This window comes from Panthera pardus, unplaced genomic scaffold (genome assembly GCF_024362965.1).
Source record: "Panthera pardus isolate Hobbes unplaced genomic scaffold, ASM2436296v1 HiC_scaffold_19, whole genome shotgun sequence".
NCBI lineage: Eukaryota > Metazoa > Chordata > Mammalia > Carnivora > Felidae > Panthera > Panthera pardus.
This window is the reverse complement of record NW_026526754.1, coordinates 6,019,892-6,038,912: the sequence shown is the minus strand read 5'-3', so window position 1 is coordinate 6,038,912 and position 19,021 is coordinate 6,019,892. Positions and strand designations below refer to the sequence as shown.

Sequence of the window (19,021 nt, the reverse complement as noted above, 5' to 3'; positions counted from 1 at the left end):
CTTGTACCATTCAGAATTTTACTTATTAAAAAAAAATAGTGTTCTTTCCCTCAAACTTTATAAATAAGGCAAAGAGGGTTGAAAGATGGAACGTTAACCAAATAAACACCTCAGAAATAAATTAACATTTTATATTGCGCTTCATTTCAGTTTCATGAGCTCCAACATAGCCCTTCAAGTGATTAATGTTTTCTTCATGAACTGTAACTAAACCCAAGTAAGACCTCACTCTTTTCTCTGAAACGTCTTCTTAGGAGATTGAGGGTCATTCATTTCTAAAAGTAACCCTTTGAAACCTGCGGTGGGCAGCTCAGGGTTGTGGGGATAGTGTGGGCTTTGGTGTCAGGCAGTTCTAGGGCTTGGGTCTCAGTGCTGTGATTTTCTAACTGTGCGGTTCTGAAAGAATGAGCCTTGGTTTCACATTATAATCTGGGGATATTAATGGTAACAAAGAATTATCCAGGGGCACTTGGTGGCTCAGTTGGTTAAGTGTCCAGCTCTTGATTTCAGCTCAGGTCATGATCTCATGGTTTGTGAGTTCAAGCCCTGCATCAGGCTCTGTGCTGTCAGCACAGAGAGGGATTCTCTCTCTCTCCCTCTCTCCCTGCCCGTCCCCCAGTCTTTCTCTCTCTCTCTTTCTCTCTCTCTCAAAACAAATAAATAAGCATTGAAAAAAAAAAGAATGATCCAACCCCAAGTGTCAACAGCATGGAGGTTGGGAAACTCAACTGGGAATTGGCTCTAAGTCTCCATATAAGAAAAGCAGTTATCTTGCTGCAATGACCATGAAAAGAGGCTATTTGGAGGTGACTTGAGAAGACCACATTGAGAAGAAGCCTTAAAATCCCTGGAGAGAGCCAGAAAAGCCCAGTCAACCTATCACCCCAGCTGAGCCCAGCCCACAACTCCCAATGAGCAAATCACTATCAAGATTGGCAAAAAAAAAATGCCCAGCTGAACCCAACCCAAGTTATAAAACCATGAGCAAAATTAAAATGGTTTTGTTTGTTCTGGGGTCACTAAGTTTTAGAATGGTTTGTTATATGTCAGTAGATAAGGGAAACATCAGAATCCATTAGAGAAACTATAGCATCTCAACCAACATCAAATCAGTAGGGGATGCCGTGGTGCCTCTTCAGGACTCGGGCTCTCACCCCCCAGCTGCTGGTAGCCTTGCTGGCTGACAGTTCTCTGCTGAGCACCTCTCCAGAACTTGCCTTCCCCTGCAGAGTCACCTCACCTGAACTCACAGTCCCTTCCCTGGGGCAGCCGGCAGGACATGGCTAGTCCATGCACAGGAAGAAAGTCCTGGTGCCTCTGCCTTACAGCAGAACAACAACGAAGGGTCATCCCGGCTCTAGAGGTCCCCAGGGCTGCTGCGAGACTCTGCCTGTTAAACACGTCCCTCCGCCAGCCCCAGCTTCCTTCACCCCCTGCAGGTCTTCACCTTGAGGAAACTGGTCAAGAATCTTCCGCATGCAAATCTCCGTCTCAGAGTCTGTTTCCTGGGGAACCTGACCTGGAATGCCTTCCTTCCTCCCTTCTCGAAGTTTTTGTCTTCAGACTTGCAGGACACAGGGTAATTTAGCCGAGAGCACCACCCTTGGACGCAGACTCAAGCCATGGCTTCGGCTCCATTACTGGTTTGTGCTCTCTCTTAAGGCTCAGTTGCCTCAACGATAAATAAGCAAGAATCCTTGCCCTGAACCCAAAGAGAGATTCAAAAGTTTAACTGTAACTCTGGGAAACATATAAATAGCAGAGAAATACAGGGAAACATATTAATCTTTACTAGAAATGCAAGAAGTGCAAATTAAATCCACCTTGAGATACCATTTTACACTGACTAAATTAGCAGAACAAAGTAAAAATAAATTCAAATACACATTGCTGGTGACATTATGGTGAATATGGGGTTCTCTTAATCTGCCAGTTGAAACAGAAGTTTCTTAATGCTGGAAGAAAGCACTATGGCAACACATAGTCGAAGCTGTAAATGTGTCTCTGCCCTCTGGCCCGTTAATATGGATGTGTCTCCTCAAATTTGTGTAACAGAAGATTTGGGATTTAAACTCTGATCTCCTAAATTTTTACTAGCCTGAAAAACATACCTGTGAGTAAATAAATATGTAGTGGATAACCAGAAGCTAGAATGTAGAGTTGGAGTATTGGGAGGGTATATGTTGTGTAAGAAAAAAGAGCAGTCTTGAATATTTACAGTATTTCTCAAAGCTTGCTCTTCTGACTATCAATAATCCAAAGCGCCTAGGACATTACTGATAGGTGCAATCCTGAGCCTGACCCCAAATCTCAACAAGCAGAGTTGATGTGAGTTGGGCCTGGGGTCATACATTTTGAGTAGATTCTGCAGGTGTCCTTGTATCTCCCAAGCGTGATGGTCCTATATCAAGACCGTTCCCTTATGCCTTTATGAGGGGTATAGAATTAGGAGACATATTATCTTTTTCAAATTTTCTGTATTTTCATAATCTTTAGGTGAAAAAAATTATAATTTTCCTTGAGCGCTCCAGAGAAAAGTCATTTTAATTTCAGCTGTCTTAATAGTCCCCCATTAAGTACATAGCTTAACCTCATCTATGCAGGTGGGTTAAATATCAAGAGAGAAAAGCCTTACACTAAGGAAAGGTCATTCTTATCATTATTAATCGTCCTGGTAATAGATATTTATGATGTGTATAAGAATCGCCCATTATTAGCCATCCCAAAATCGCCTTGGGTTCTGCATGGAGCATGCTTCTGGTTCCCGGCTTGGGAGGTTGGGATGGCTGATAGGTGGTTGGAGATCTGTCCCTGGCTTTAGGGAGAGCTTTTCTGCATGTCGAAACAGAGACATTCATTCCCAAAGTTTAAAAACACTGTGGCCTTAATCTGCAGAGGGGAACCACACGTGCGAGACAGGCATACTTCAGAGTGGAATAGGGAAGACAGGCGGAAACATTATCTTTTGACCATGTCACCCCCTCCTTGCCTTGTGGAGTCATTAGCACAGCTAAAATAACTGTCATAAAACTAATATATATTTCTGCCTCAAGAGCTGACTTCTGTGACTATTTAACCATGAGCTAACCCAGCAGACTTTCTGATCTCTTGAAGAACATGTTTTTCTGGCTCTATCAGAAACAGTTTGAACTTCAAGTTCTATATTAGAAGGATATTGGTTAGGGAGATTTTTCAAAGGTGAGCCCTCAACGCCAGTGTTTGTGCACCTCATTTCCAGGCCAGTTATCGATTGGAAGGAGGGAAAGAGGATTAGAAGGCAGACACGCATGCACATACTCACACGTACACACACACACACACGCATGCACACACGCGCGCGCGCACACCGTGAGAGATCCTCACAATGGCAAATAATTAATACAGTGAAGAAATACTACCAGGTTACAGAAGGCAAATATTGATGCTGATGAAGTCCAATGAGAGAGGCAGGGACTTCCTCTTCTGTCTCTTGTGTCTGCAGAAGATGAAACAAAAATCTGTCCTTGTTTTCATGTGAGCTGGGGCCAGGTCATGGGGGAGCTGAATGGCTATAGGGACTGTGAGTTCAAATGAAGTTGTGTAAACCTTGGAGTCCAGAGAAGTCTCCAAGGTTTTAGTTCTCCTAACAAAAGCTAGAGTGGCTCTAAAAGGACATTCTGATTAAGAGTGATACCTAAGATTGAGATCTCACCAAGTGGATTAAGATAAGGAAATGAAAAAGATGGAAAAGGGTCTTCAACATGATCTCAGGCTTTATTTCCTTTAAATCTTGCCCTATTTGTACGAGCATTTAAACACTGCCTCTAACGCTGCTGGTTAAGATAGCTCTGATGACGTGTCATGAACAAAATCACAATTTGCCTTTCATATTAAACTATATACTTGATTGACAAAAGTCCTCAAGATTATTTTTTGAATTTCTGGTAAAATGTCAACCTAGTGATTTAGACCATGGATCTCGTAAGTAAGACCCTGCTGCTCATCTGAAAACCTCCCCCTTCCAAACTGGCAGTAATCATGGTAGAGTAGGGCTGAACCCTTTGGGTCATTTAGCTCTACGTACATGTGTGTATGTCTTCTCCTCCTTCTCAGAGAATTCGGTGTTATTTATAAATGTAGATTACTATGATACAGAATTCTGAAAACATAAATTCTAACTGAATACAAACATCTGTTAAAATGAGGGGGATATGAGGATCACTTATTGACTTTTTTTCTGTGCGTGGGTATATATTTGAAATGTTTTCCCACCAGAAACACATAGCAGAGAAATTATCTGGACCAAGACATACGTAAATGTATGGTAGGCGTGTGTGTGTATGTGTGGGTATCTCTCAGGTAACAGATGATAGATGTTGTATAAGGATCAGCAAACTTTTCTGTAAAGGGCCAGCTGGTAAATATCTTCAGCTTGGCAGGCCATATGGTGGTCTCCGTTGTATCTACTCAAGTCTGCCACGATAGCAGAAAAGCATCCATAGACAATACATTAACAATCAGATGTGGTTGTATTCTAATAAAACTTTATTCACAAAAACAGGTGGTGGGCCAGAACTGGCCAAAGTTTGCCCATCCCTGGAGAATAGATGAAGCGGTGTATCGTTCGCATTGTCTTTTCACACTCATGTTGCTAAAGGAGAACCTGAGACCCGGAGAAGTGAAGTGATTTACTCTAAGACACACAGCAAAGCCAGAACCAGAATCCAGATGTCCACGATGTTCTCTTGATCCCTATAACACAGAGTGAAAGCCAAAGTGGCAGCTTAACTCCACAGGCAGAGGAGAGGATAGAAAAGTAGAACAGAGAGTGACAATGCATGCAGTGACCCACCCCCACCCCCACCCCCACCCCAAATCTCTTCTTCCTGACAGTAATTGGAGCTTGTCTGTGTTTTGACCATGTTTTCATGTTTGCTTGGTTTTTAATGGGGGCAGAATCACTGGGAAGGAAGGCTTAGATCTTCCACTCCCCCAGCTCTGTGGCCTTGAAGCAAGTCACTGCCCCTCTCTGGGCTTCATTTTCTTTCAACTGTAAAATGAGGGGTTTGGTGTCATGAATTTGGACTCCCATTTCATTCTCAAATGTTACGGTCCTTCAAGCGCATTCCTTCCAGTTCAGCCTTTCCCCCATCGATCCGCAACGATTCACAAGTTGCCTAAAACTTGCTCAGGCCTTGGCTGCAGAGAGGCCCTAAATTGGTCGCCCCAGCAGGATGACCTCCAGTTACATATTTCTGTGTTCGCCAGGCCCACTCACTTCCTTCAGAGCATCCCGGGAACCTGATGACCTCATTGCTTCTTGGGCCCAGAGTTGATTACCATAATAAAGGTACCCACCTGCTCACAAAGCCTTTCTGTTTCTGGCTCCGAACTGCTGAGCTGGGCATTTTACCAACTCAGTAATCTTGCTTATAGATTTATCTATCCCTTTAGAACCTCTACCCCTCACTGAACTTCTTCACAGTAAGCAGTTTTATAACCAACCATGCCCTGATTTCGGCGCATGCGAGGCACGACGAGGCCCTCCTGTGGACTTGTTCTAGGTGAGTGTGTTATTGCCACTCGTTTGTATATTTTTGCCAAGGACTCCACTTGTCCTTTCTCCACTCCAGGACTTCCATCCATTTCAATTCCTTTTAGCTAAAGTCTAGTTACATTTTCTTCCTTGAAAATATCGTGTAGGAAACAGAGTCCTGTACTGAATCTGGAGACCTGGGTTAAAACACCAATGGCATCACAACCTGTGATCCTCTAGGTCAAGTCCTGTAAGTTCTCTCCAAGCTCCCCAACTAAATCGCAGAGAAGGTAGCCTCTGCCTAATTCTTCACTGTCCACGCGATGGGTCTGTACTCTGGTTCTGCGTTGACATCGCCTGGGAAGTAAAAACAAAAGAAAAGAAACCAAACAGAACAAAACCAAACAAAACCAAACAAAAAAACCCTCCAAATTTCTGAGCCCTCCTGGTCCTGCATCCTGCTGGATCCTCAATCAGGATCCCTGAGGCTGGGGCTCAAGCACTGAGCGTGACTGAATTCTCTCCAGGTCATACTAATGAGCAACCAGCCTCTCAAGTCACAGGTTTTAATGGCCTAAATCATATTGATATGAAATCCCCTTTTAAAAGGGGCTTGTTGGGATCCCTGGGTGGCTCAGTAGGTTAAGCATCCGACTTCAGCTCAGGTCATGATCTCACGGTTTGTGGGTTCGAGCCCTGCATCGGGCTCTGTGCTGACAGCTCAGACAGAGCCTGGAACCTGCTTCCGATTCTGTGTCTCCCTCTGTCTGCCCCTCCGCCACTTGCACTCTGTCTCTCGCATTGTCTCAAAAATAAATAAAGCGTTCAAAAAATTTTTTTTTAAATAATAAAAAGGCCTTATCGGTGTGGGGTACTGTTATTTTTGTCATTATTTCACTTAGTACTGAATGTTGTATACGAACATTCTGTACAAATCAAGTGAAATAAAGTGAGTATATGAATAAAATGTGATACTGTGATTTATAATAAGAAATAGGTATTTGGTTTCGTCCTGTTTCTGGCTCACAGCTCCTCTAGCCCTTTAAATTTCCAGAGCCGTAAGAGCAGGGGAATATCTTTTGTTTAATTTGGTCTCTTGTCCTTTTTTCTTGAAATCTCCTCAGAGCTATAAAAATGAAATGGGTGTCTTGTTGTTTATATCGAGCCTTTTCAACAATAACTGAGTTAGGTTAATGAGGTGACTTTAGGAATCCCTGAAGCTGGGGATGGGGGTGATGACTGGCCACCCAAAGCTTGTTGCTGGGGGACCAGCCGTATGATTAGAGAGTTGGACTTTTCAGTCCCACCTCCCTGGAGGAGACTGAGTTCAAGTACCTATCGTCAGTGATTTAATCAATCATGCCTGTGGAATGAAACCTCTATAAAAACCCCAAAGGACAGGATTCATAGAGCTTCCAGGCTGGTGAACAAGTGGACATTTGGGGAAGGGGGCCTGCCATAGAGTGGATGGAGGCTCGGAGCCCCTTCCCACATACCTTGCCTTGTGCACCTCTTCTATCTAGCTGTTCCTAAGTTGTATCTTTTTACAATAAACTGGTAATCTGGTGAATAACATATTTCTCTGAGTTCTGTGAACCAAATTAATCAAACCCTAGGAGGGGATCATTGGAATGTCTCATTTATAGCTAGTAGACCGGAAGTACAGGTGACAATCTGGATTTGTGACTGGTGTCTAAAGGGGATAGGAGGAGTCCTGTAGGACTAACCCTTAACCTGGGGGATCTGATGCTATCTCTAGGTAGATAGTGTCAGAATTTAGTTACATTGCAGGACACCCAGGTGGTGTCCGAGAATTGGTTGGTGCAGGAAAGCCCCCCACCCCCATTGGAATTGCTCTCAGAATCATATGTGGCCTATCCTGCTGCATATTTTAGTTCTTGGAGGTTTCCCTTGAGATACACAGACTTTCTAGATTAAAATTAGGGTCAGGTAATTTAACCACCCAACAGCCCCACAGGACCAGATTAAATGTGCTGCCAATTTGTTTAATCCTATGGAAACCCTGAGAGATGAGGTTGGTGGCCCCATTTTTTAAGCGAAGCAATTAAAGCTTGGGAAGACACATCACTGTGGGGAAGGTCCCGTAACTGGGAAGTGGGAGTGTTGAGACCAAACATCAGAGTCAAGGGTTCGTTGCATTAGATTTTAGCTGCTTCCTGATCCTACCATGGAGCTTAAAACCCCACCGTTTCAAATCGCAGACGACAAATGGGTAACGCTAATGACGGCAGTAATATCGTATTATCAACTCTTCAAGACGCTTTCACTTGTTTCAGAGACTCCTCTGATTGAAATAGCAATCTCAGGTGGCTGCTACAAGGTCGTCCTCCATTTAAAGCTGGGTACGGTTTCAAAAACTTCAAAATCTCCCAGGAAATGAATGCTATCAACTCATAGTAGCTAGGTTCTCAGGCTATCCCATTATGAGCCTGCACCACGCTGAGGAGGAGGCTGGGTCAGGGGCTGCTCAAGATCCCACCGTGGGAAACATAAATTTACGAAGTGACCTAGCTTTTCCACTCCTGGGTACCTACCCAAAAGAAAGAAATGGAAACATCCATCCAAACAAAAGCTTGTACACAAAGCTTCATAGCTGCCCCAAGCAAAAAACGAAAATGAAAACCAAACCAACTTCATAGCCACGTTATTCACTATAGCTAACAAGTAGAAACAACACAAACGTCCTTCAACAGATGGACAGGTAAACAAAATGGGGTGTACCCACACAAACACCGTTTTTAGACTTAAGGAGTGGAGTAGCATACATGCTGTAGCACGGACACATCTCAGGCGACGTTGTGCTAAGCGCATACAGCCAGATGCAGAGAAGTGCCTGATGTATCATTCTGTTTATGTGAGATGCCCCTAAAAGGCAAGTCCTGGGGGTCAAAAAAATGGACCCGTGGTCATTTGAGACTAGAAGGTGGGAATGGGTTAATTACAAAAGAGTACAAGGAGGATCTTTGCGAGCTGTTAGAAATGTTCTAACATGCACTTGTGGTCATGGTTGCACCTCGGTGAAAGTTTACCATGAAAGAAATCATTGAATTTCTCACTTCAAATGGGTAAATGTTATGGTGTGTAGATTTTGTCTAAGTGTGAGCACGCGTGTGTGCGTGCACGCATTGGGAGCCTGCCGGAAGTAAGACGGCAAGGTTACGGTGGTTCAAAATTTAACTTCTCCTTTACTCACTAAAACTTGCTGGCAGAACGTCAGACCTCTAGCCCATGGAATTGCACAGGAATCCAGATTGGGGAGACATGTTGGAACCAAAGTCCATTCTCAATTTCTAATGAAGAAACTGACCTTCCCAGGAACAAGAAGGTTTACATCGCCCTACGAGAGCTCACACCTTCTGCACTGAATATCTGGCAGGTTGTTGGCCATCTGGAGCCCACTCTCTGGGCATGGTGTAAGAACCTGGGGTGATCAACAGTGTCAAGGATGGCTCGCACTGGCCACTGAAGGGGCCCACATACCAAACCAGCCACTTATTGCAGATGCCCATTTATGGTCCAGTTTGCTACTGTTTCCCAGATTCAGTGACTCTCAGCCAGGACATTGCAGGTGAATCATTGTCAAGTCTCTTTCTTTCTTTTTCTTTCCTTTTCTTTCTTTCTTTCTTTCTTTCTTTCTTTCTTTCTTTCTTTCAGAGAGAGGGCGCAAGTGAGTGAGGGGCAGAGAGAGAGAGAGAGAGAGAGAAAAGCAGGGCTTATGTTCACCCGAAGTGGGGCTCAAGTTCACCCAATGTGGGACTCGAACTCACGAACTGTGAGATCATGACCTGACCCAAAGTCCGATGCTTAACCTACTGAGCCACCCAAGTGCTCCAGTCTATTTTTTTTCTCCCCTTTAGCCTGCTCCACTCAGAAAACTCACTTCTGTTCAAGCAGACTTTCTCCAGCCAGAACACTGTCTCTTTGTTCATATGTATGATGACGTTACAGATTTATCTTCTCACACTGTGGTGTGATTATGCTGACCCACTTTCCTGACAGGAAGATGTGAAGGTGTGACTGCAGGTGGCCAGCCCTCCTATTATCTCTCAAAGGCCCTGCTCTCCTAGATTCTGGAGGTGCCCAATACTCCTGCAGATTGAACACAGGGTATAGACATTGGCTTGAACCTCATACACTTCTTATTCTCTTAAATATGAGTTGAACAAACAGTTGCCTTTTCTCAAAGTGGGTTTAATATTGGCGTGTTCCTAGCATCTCCTCTTAACATGAGATCCCGATCTCTTAAGCCACTGCTGCTCCTTCCTCATGGAGTTGGATACAAAGACTGGGACAGAACTGGGTCATCACAATACTCCAGATAATCTTAATACCATTGCCTGAGAAAGTGGGCAATATGGGGCGGGCCGCCCTGACATGTATAGGCCACATCGGGTCTGCCCCTCTCCTATGGAACTGCAGGGACTCCGAATAGGGACTTAGATGCTTGGCACTGGAGAGACTGTCTGCATGTTGCCAAAATAATTAGCGAGCTTTGGCTGCTTGTTGGGAAGGGTCTGCCAGCCCTGATCCCAACCTTCCCTGGACCCGTAGCTCTAACACGAACCCCAGCCCTAGACTCAGATGACCCCCTTCTTAAATGTGACAAAAATACCAAGCACCCGGCACGATGGTGGCATTTTTCCATCAGTAACATTACTGTTTCACGCTTAGCACCGTCTGTAACCTCATCCCAACCATGATGTTGTTAATCTTCTCTTCGGATTTAATAAAAACTTATTTACATTTGTTGAATGTCTAGAGTATCCCATGTCAGAATATTTCTCATCATTGTATTCATTGATCTACCTGTAAATTTATAGATGATCTATACATTCCTCCCCAAAGGCTAAAAAATTAGCTTTTTATCTGTGTTCTGTCATCTGCCTATTTATATCTAATTCAGGGTTTTTTTAGTATCAGCACTACTGGCATTTTGGGAAAGACAATTCTTGGGGGTCTGTCCTATTGTTGTGGGGTATATAGCATAATACTGAACCTCTGTCCACTAGATTTTAGTAGCACTCACTACCCAAGCCTCTGGTATCAAAAATTTCCCCAAACAATGCCACATGTCCCCTAGGAGGAAGGGAGAACAAGATTGACCTATTATCTATTCATTTCTCTCCATTGCTTTTTTCAAGAAGGTATGGAGTAGACATTATCACTCCCATTTTACAGCTGAAGAAGCTGAGGTTGAGGGTTTAGGTGACTTATACAAAGTTACATAAGCAGTAAATGGTGGTGCTGGGTTACAAAGTAAAGTCGCCTTATTAGAAAAGGCCATTTTTTTTCTAGGATGCTAGGCCATTTTAAATTAAATGCAGTGTTATGCATTTTATCCTCGATGCCATTTTTCTCCTTTATTCTCAACCTAAAATCATTTCCAAAGTTAACTCTGACTCTCAACACAGAGGTCTTCCAGCCCAAACCTATGTGAATGTATTTATGCTCCAAACCTTCATTCTAATCCTGTCTTCAAGTCAAGATGAAACCTTATTTCCAACCTCAGCTCTCCAACCAGTGCTTTCTAAAGTCTGTTTTCGTGTCATCCCACACGACGTGGGCTGGATCTCAGCCTGGAAGAGAGCCCTGCAGTGCCGGTTAACCGAGCAGAAGTGAATAAGCCCATTTACGGCCGGGACATGTATATTGTTCCATCGTAAAGAAAAAGAAAGCGTCAGGTTCCTTCTCTGGTGAGCCAGCAAGTAAGTGGGCATACAGACCCTTGGCTGCCACAAATCCCCGAAGTTGGGATGTATGGAAATTCCAATAAAAGAAGGCTTCTATTTGTACTTTCCAGTGACAGGCTGGAACTTATAAATGTAACTTCTGGAAAACTGAGCAAATGGAAAAAGGGGCTTTAACCGATCTGTTGACTTCTCGGGGCCTGATGTTTTGGTTCAGCTCTTACAGAGTGGTTTTGATTTCTGCCACAATACGCTGATGCTCATTAGATGGCTGACGGCTTCTGGCCTCCATGTCCAGAATTTAAACAGGGAGAGGTATTGTTTTATGGCAATTAACAGTAATGCTTGGAAGAGATGGCAACAAGCTGAAAAAAATTAATTGAAAATTTAACCTTCAAATAAAAATACTTGGACCTTAGGCTTCCATTTGTAAGCAGCTTATGCTGTCTGTGCATATTCTGTTATATTATTTAAGTATTTCCTACACCATTTCTGATTAATACAGCAGTGCTATTTTCCAGTCCAGTCTCCTTAATAAATATATGTGTCAAATATCTATGTCCTCCCCTGAATGCAAAGACTTTTAATTTCCCTTGTTTGCATGTGCTAACTGGTTGTGTAACGAGATTAACAGCTCTGTCTTCTTTTTTCTTCGGCAGATTTTATAAGAAAAGCCGGTGGGCTCCCAGACGAAGTTAAAAAGGTATCTTCTTTAATTTTGCATATTGTTAGCTGCAGTCCGGTTGCTAATGTTTGTTTTGTTTCCATCTGTCAAAAGCAATGCCAAAATACGTTGTGTTTGTCTTGAGTTGGCTCAGTTAGCCCTCCGCTGGAAACAGTTCTGTCATTTCGTGTTTGGTTAAGGCCCCGATTCACCAGCGCCCGTACGAGGGCCCATCTCTGCCAAAGGCTGCCAGCGCACGTTTAATCCAACTTCCTGGGAAACGTCGGCTTGACACAGAAAAAAAGAGAAAGGTGGGGTCGTGCCCTAGCAGAAATGTTAATTTGGAGCCAGTCCCGTCTCTGCAGTGGGTCCTGGCCTGATCCTGGAACCCTGTTCCTGCGGAGGTGGCAGGGCCCCGCTAACAGGTCACGTGGGGAGAGCGGCTTTGTCAGTGTCAGCATGGGACAGCCCCCCAGACGTGCTGCCTCCATGTGAGTCTGACAGAGTGTGCGTGTGCTGGGGCTGCCATGATAACAGAATACCGCAGGCCGTGTGGCTCGAAGAACAGACGCTTCTTTTCTCCTGGAGGCGGACCGTCCAGGAGCTTGGTGACGTCTGGAGCAGTTTCTCCTGAGGTCTCTCTCCTTGGCTCTCGGGTGGTCGATGATCATCTTCTCCCTGGGTCTGCACATCATCTTCCCTCGGTGCCTGTCTCTCCTCTGTGTCAGAATTTCCTCTTTACAAGATCCCTGGTCACATTGGATTAGGGCCCACCCTAATCACCTCATTTTAACTTCATGATGTCTTTAAAGACCCCGTGTCCAAATACAGTCACATCCTGACGCACTAGGGGTAGGACTTCAACATAACACTTCTGGCTTAAAATTTATTTTTTTTAAATTTTTTTTAAATGTTTATTTATTTTTGAGACAGAGAGAGACAGAGCATGAACAGGGGAGGGTCAGAGAGAGGGAGACACAGAATCTGAAACGGGCTCCAGGCTCTGAGCTGTCAGCACAGAGCCCAACGCGGGGCTCGAATTCACGGACCGCGAGATCGTGACCTGAGCCGAAGTGGGATGCTTAACCAACTGAGCCACCCAGGCACCCCTAAAATTTTTTTTTAAATATTATCAGGCAAGAAGGGAAAGATCTTAGGCCCAAAACTGTAAAAATGGCCAGTCTGTAACCTCTCTCTCTCTCTCACTCTCGCTGTGTGTGTGTTTCTCTCTTTTTCCCCTCTTACTCTTCTTGCTTTTCCCCTTTCTCTCTCTGTGAATAAAAGCTCTAGCCACCATAAATATGCAGTCAGCGTGTCTCACAGGATGTAGTCTTTTGACTTCGAATGTATGCAGTTCAAATCCTGAGTTGGCCTCTTATGAGCCACATGGCTGGGGGCAGGTTGCTTCAGTTCTTTGAGTCTTAGGTTCCTTGTCTGTAAAGTGGAATTATAACCACTACCCCAGCTGATTTTGTTTTGTAAGGGTGATAAGGTGCTTCTGAGGGGACCGGTGGCACATCAGGTTTGGCAAGTGCGAATGTTCTGTCCCGAGTACAGACAGTGGTGTGTGTGTTGCAATAGAGCTTTAAAAGTAATAACACAACTGACTTTTCTTTTTAATGTCTATTTATTTATTTTGAGAGAGAGAGCACAAGAGAGCACACGGGCAGAGACAGAGGGAGAAAGAGAGAGAGTCCCAAGCAGCCTCCCTGATGCGGGGTTCAAACCCATGAACCGTGAGATCACAGCCTGAGCCAAGATCAAGAGTTGGACACTTAACTGACTGAGCTGCCCAGGGGCCCCAACACAACCGACTTCTTAAACAATGTCACTGGTAAAATACCCTTCACTGGGGACAGATGGCTTCCACTTCCAACCCATCCTCCCTTGTATGGAACAGAAGGGCATTATCTTTATTTCTACCTATTTCATATTAAATACATGTGTTTTTTTTCTCTCTGTCTCCCACAAACACTCACTCTCTCGCACATACACACACACACACACACACTCTCTCTCTCTCTCTCTCTCTCTCTCTCTCTCTCACACACACACACACACACACACACACACATACATACACACTCACATCTGTGTCTTGAATTTAGTCATTCACAGGACAGCTTAACCAAAAGTATTTCACATGGCTGCACATCTTATTTTGAATTTATTTTACTCAGAAATTACCAAGCCTTATATATATATGAGAGAGAAGAGTCATCATTTATTGTTGTTTTAAAAAGAGAAGGCATTCTGGGCTCTGGTTACAGCCTTCCTCCTCTTTCTTAAATCCCCTCAATTCCGTCAGTCAGCTTCCAGGACTGGGCCCTGCCAGAGGACCTCTTGCTATGAATTAAAATCAAAATATCCAACAACTGACCCCAGAAGAAGTGTGTGTGGCTGGGCTCATAGTTTTTATTATTCCATGCCCCTTTCTGAAGTGATACCCCAAACCCCTGGCAGCTTTATATAAAGTAGCTACTTACTTAATTACTATATTACTTAAGGAGCTGTTGTCTATAAACAGAAAAACAGAGAGTTTGTTAGTAGTGCTAAAAACCAAAAAAAAAAAAAAAAAGCGACAATAAACACAGGACTCTGAATGGTACATTTCCTGGTTTGGGTGGGAGACATCTGTCTTCACAAAGTATCAAAACGTCTGAACCCTTGGTGTAAATCATTAAGTCCTTCCAGTGAATAGTCCACATTGGGATTTTACAAAGTAACTTCTTCCGTCTAGATCTTTGACCCTGGGAGAAATAGACGGTGGTGTGCATAGTGCCCGGGGCATCAGGCAGTTCTTAAAATGGTAGTTACAACAGCCATTTAATAAAATGGAGATACTTGATTATATCATTGTAAGTGAAAATAAGAAGCAAAGTATGTTATATAACGCATGTTAAAATGCTTAATGGTAAAAAAGGAACCCATCTAATAAATATCCAATAACGTCTGAAACTTAGCACAGTCACACAAGAATGCATCTGGAAAGAGCCCTCTCCCATGAGGTGGGGAGTCGGCCTTTCCTCTGCTCTGTCCTCATTGAGTATCAGAATCTGTCTCCCATTAGTCTGAGCCTGATTTGGATTTCTGTGATGGACAGAGCGTGTTGTACGGGACTTGGAGGGTAAAGGGTGTGGTTGAACTGAGGATATCATAAAGGAGTCAGAGGGCGGGTCAGCATGGTTGAACTCAATCTGAAATGAAAATTTTATGGAGATATTTAGACTGTTGGCATACCCATGATTCACATAAGCTTTGAATGTTGCAAAGCAGGGCCTGGATAAAAACTTCCAATTTCCTCCAAGACATTTATCTGTTTTTTCTCACTTTGTTCATTTTCGCTATCGAAGCTCTCTTCTTCCCATGCCATTCTGGACACATGTAGACTTGTCCCAAGGTCACATTTCTGTGGGGCAGGCCGAGGACTATGGGATGCAGGATTTTCTAGGTTCCTGCAACTAGAAATAGTTAAATTCATAGAATGTGAACAACACAACTTATTATAAGTCATGTTCTAAGGGCATTCTGCTTTCCTCCATTGTGTTCCACCATATCCAGCTACTTCTCTGGTTTGTCTGTGCACCCCCTCTGTTTTCTGCACCCAGATATGGTTCGGTTCCTTTGATTGCCATGGGGTGTAGTGCTGGGGAGGGTGTTTGGCAGCAGCAATTATTTTTTCAAAATGGGGAAATACAAATAATAAAAGGAGTGTCTCAGCTACAGGGGTATAGATTTCACGCCTCTTCCTAAATACCACGATTTGACCCTCCCGGTAGGATTTGGCTGATGAATCCTTTTCCACCCACAGCCACAAGGCTCAACATTGAGAAGAGGGCCTGGAAGGAAACATATGGAGATGTTAAATAATGGCTGCGTTCGGTCCTGGGATTTGGGGGCTTTTTTGTTCCCTTGTTCTCCAACTGTCTTTTAGGGACTTTGACCAAACAAAACAAAACAAAAAAACCTGTAACAGTCATGGTAATTTTTCATGTGCATACCAAACTCCTTGACATTATATGAACTAAATTTTGTTAATTTCAACACTTCTCACATATAAGAAATTGAAATAATTGAAATTGAAATTTACAAAGAGAACTAATAAAAAAATTCCCCTTACAATCATTACCATATGCTGGATGCTGGTAGGAATAATTTTGTAATCTAATAATTTGAAAAATATATTTGTAAACCAATATAAATAGAAAGATACGGAGAAGATTGTCCGTAATAAAAAAAAATGTGGGGCTGTTTCAGTCCATCCCAGCCTTTATTTAATCCCTCATGTATTCATTCAGTCTTATATATGGGCTAGGCCATGGGATTCACTGGGGAAGTAAGTACATAGTCCCTGTCCTCAAGGGGTTTGTCGTCTATGTTAATTTCCTATCTGAAAAAATATATCCTTGGATTTAACAGATACTAAATTAAAGTGAGTGGAGAGAAAAAGCAGTAGTTTGCAGAAGTGTATTTTGCATGTATAAAGTATGGAGGATGAAATTTTATTCTCCACCCGCTGCACACACATACACCCTCCTCCCCCCCCCCCCCCCCCACACACACACTTTCACACTCTCTCTATCTGGCTCAGAGACTCAGGATTTATACCAATCATAAAAATAGTCATTTATTTAAAGCACTTATTCTTCTGGAAGGGTCAGTTGACTCCCCCATATCTTGCTCCATCCTACTGGTGCCTAGTCAAAGGAAATTCAGACAAGCAATGAGGGTGAACAGGGCCCCCTTACATCTCAGGGACCATAATTCCTATATGGAAAGGGCTGTGTGGGGGCAGAGACAGGAAAGTCCCTGGCAGCAGTGCTGACAATAAACGTGACTTCTGTGTTTCATTGATTCGTTGGTTTCACGTGTCAGAGAACCAAACAGATGGATTAGGAGAGGATCTCACCTTGGTCCCGCAGTACCTGAGTGGAAGAACACTCCTGCGGACAAACAAATCCGTGTGGCATCATTCAAGAACGTTTATCACAAAACAAGTCAGTGGTAGTGAATGGGAAGTACTACAGTACGAAAGAAAAATAACATCACCCCGAAAATCATTTGTTGTAAAAGTTAGGTGTGGAGGAAACAGAGAGAATGTTTGGTAAAATACGGGAAGACGGGTCCTAAAACGGTCTTTGGAAGCCATTTCAAAAATAACACAAACATATGAAAATATGAAGCTCAGGATACAAGAAAAGATTGCAAGAGTAATAGGAGGTAAATGGCTCCCTACCCACAGTTAAGACAGAAATGATCAGAAAGTCAAATCCAAGCTGATTAGGATAAATTCAAAACATGTCCGCTAAATAGATCCCTCCTTCCCGTTTTCCCTCCCTGCTCTCTTTCTTTCTTATGTATTTATTGAGCATTCAATATGTGTCACAGGAATACAAATAAAAAGATGAGAAAAGGATAGAGAGGCAGAGAATGGATATAATACACATAAATTTTCGATATTTCTGAAGATTAAAAGAGCAATGGAAAGAAAACAATCATCAAGGGTATAATTAGATACAATTTTCTAAAGCTGAAAGGATCCAAATACAGAGATCAAACATCCCCACTGTATTATAAGAAGAGATAACGAAAAGAAGATTTACACCTAGAATACCATAGCAAATTCCGGAAAATAGAGCGACTGGTACAGTGTTTTCAGAGAAAAACATGTGACTCAAGAATGGGAAAACCAGCCAAATGCCCATTCTCCGGTAAGGGCCAAAAGCAAAAGACAAACAGAACAAAAATCTCCAGAAAACCTACACAAACACAAAATGAACAAACAAACAAAAAACAGGTTGAAAAACTTTTAAAATAAATTTCCCCTAAAATCTTATTCAGTGGGGGGAAAGAATGTGAATATGAGTTATATACACTGATACTGACTTGAAATTAGAGACTCAAGAATGGGAAGCCATGGTGTGAAAAGGATGGTTACAAGCAAAGAAAAGAATGAATTTAAAGTCAAAAACTGTAAATATCCTTCTAATTTGAATGCAAATATAATTCTTCAAAGAGATGATTCTCAATCGTCCAGTATTAATCTAATAGGAAATGGGTTTATGAAAGGGAGGTGAAAAACACAAACTCACTACGTTGCTCATCTTACAAGGAGGTGAGAGTTGATGTGAAATCTTGTGAATCAGAGAAAAAAATGACTCAAATATATAAAAGCAATGCAGAGCAAAGCAAAATTTGTAAAACAGCTCCTTCCAAACTGCTGGGAAAAAAATAAGCAAAAACAAAATGTAGACCAAAAAACTAAAAATGTGGTTAAAGAAGGAAATGGTCAAGCAATATGAAAAGCTGATATAAAACAAGATGATCAAGTCAGTCAATAATAACATTAACTGATTCTCGTCTTAGTTATTATATGCCAAGAATCTGCTGTCAGCACTTTTTATGCACCTCATTGAATCCTTTTTAATAGATGAGTAAACTGAGGCACAGGTGTTTAAGTACATCGACAGTGCTTAGAGCAGATCTGTTGGCAGTTAGTATTGACCCTGACATCTGGCATTGCAGACAGGCAACGTTTTTATCTAAGCCTGCCTTGGGCAGAGAGGATGCTCCCTAAAATCTATAAGATCTTATAGGTAGTTTCCTGTGATCTTATCCCCCTGCCAGCTCAACACTGTTACAGCTCCACTGTTATGTTGAGAGTACAGGAGAAGAGGGCAGTGGGGAGAAAAATACATGAAGAAGTACCTGATTGATAATATTGTTATTGTAAACACTGGGATTTTCCCTAGGAGTCACGTCTTACATACCTCTCTCATTTTGCCTATGTTTTCAGAGTGCCCAATGGCTTCTATAGCCTAGAGGCGTGCTTGCTTAAGCAGCACATTCTCACCAGCAGGCAGGAGTAAAATGATGTGAAGGGCTGATAGTTCACAGCTCTGCATCCCAGAGGAAACCGCACAGAGAGAGGTTCCTGGACTGCCCGGGAGAGGCTTCTGTTGATGTTTTTAGACCCTTTTAAAAGATTCTATATAATTAACAATATTCTCCAACAATGAGAAGACCAAACTTCTCTTACTATGTTCAACAGTAAATTCCCACCTGGTGTTACATACAACTAAAAGACAAAGGACGTTGGAAAAATTGGATAAAACACATTATCGAGGAAATGCA

The 19,021-nt window shown here is 42.8% G+C and overlaps 1 long non-coding RNA gene across 4 annotated transcripts in view; it reads left to right on the top strand.

Moving 5' to 3' along the window:
• LOC109270823 (uncharacterized) overlaps nucleotides 1–19,021 on the top strand; it is a 678,705-nt gene that overhangs the window by 379,603 nt on the left and 280,081 nt on the right. For all 4 annotated transcript variants that reach the window (XR_008423524.1, XR_008423526.1, XR_008423525.1 and 1 more), the window contains one exon: nucleotides 11,883–11,926. This is a non-coding gene — a long non-coding RNA (uncharacterized LOC109270823). The remainder of the gene's footprint in view (nucleotides 1–11,882; nucleotides 11,927–19,021) is intronic.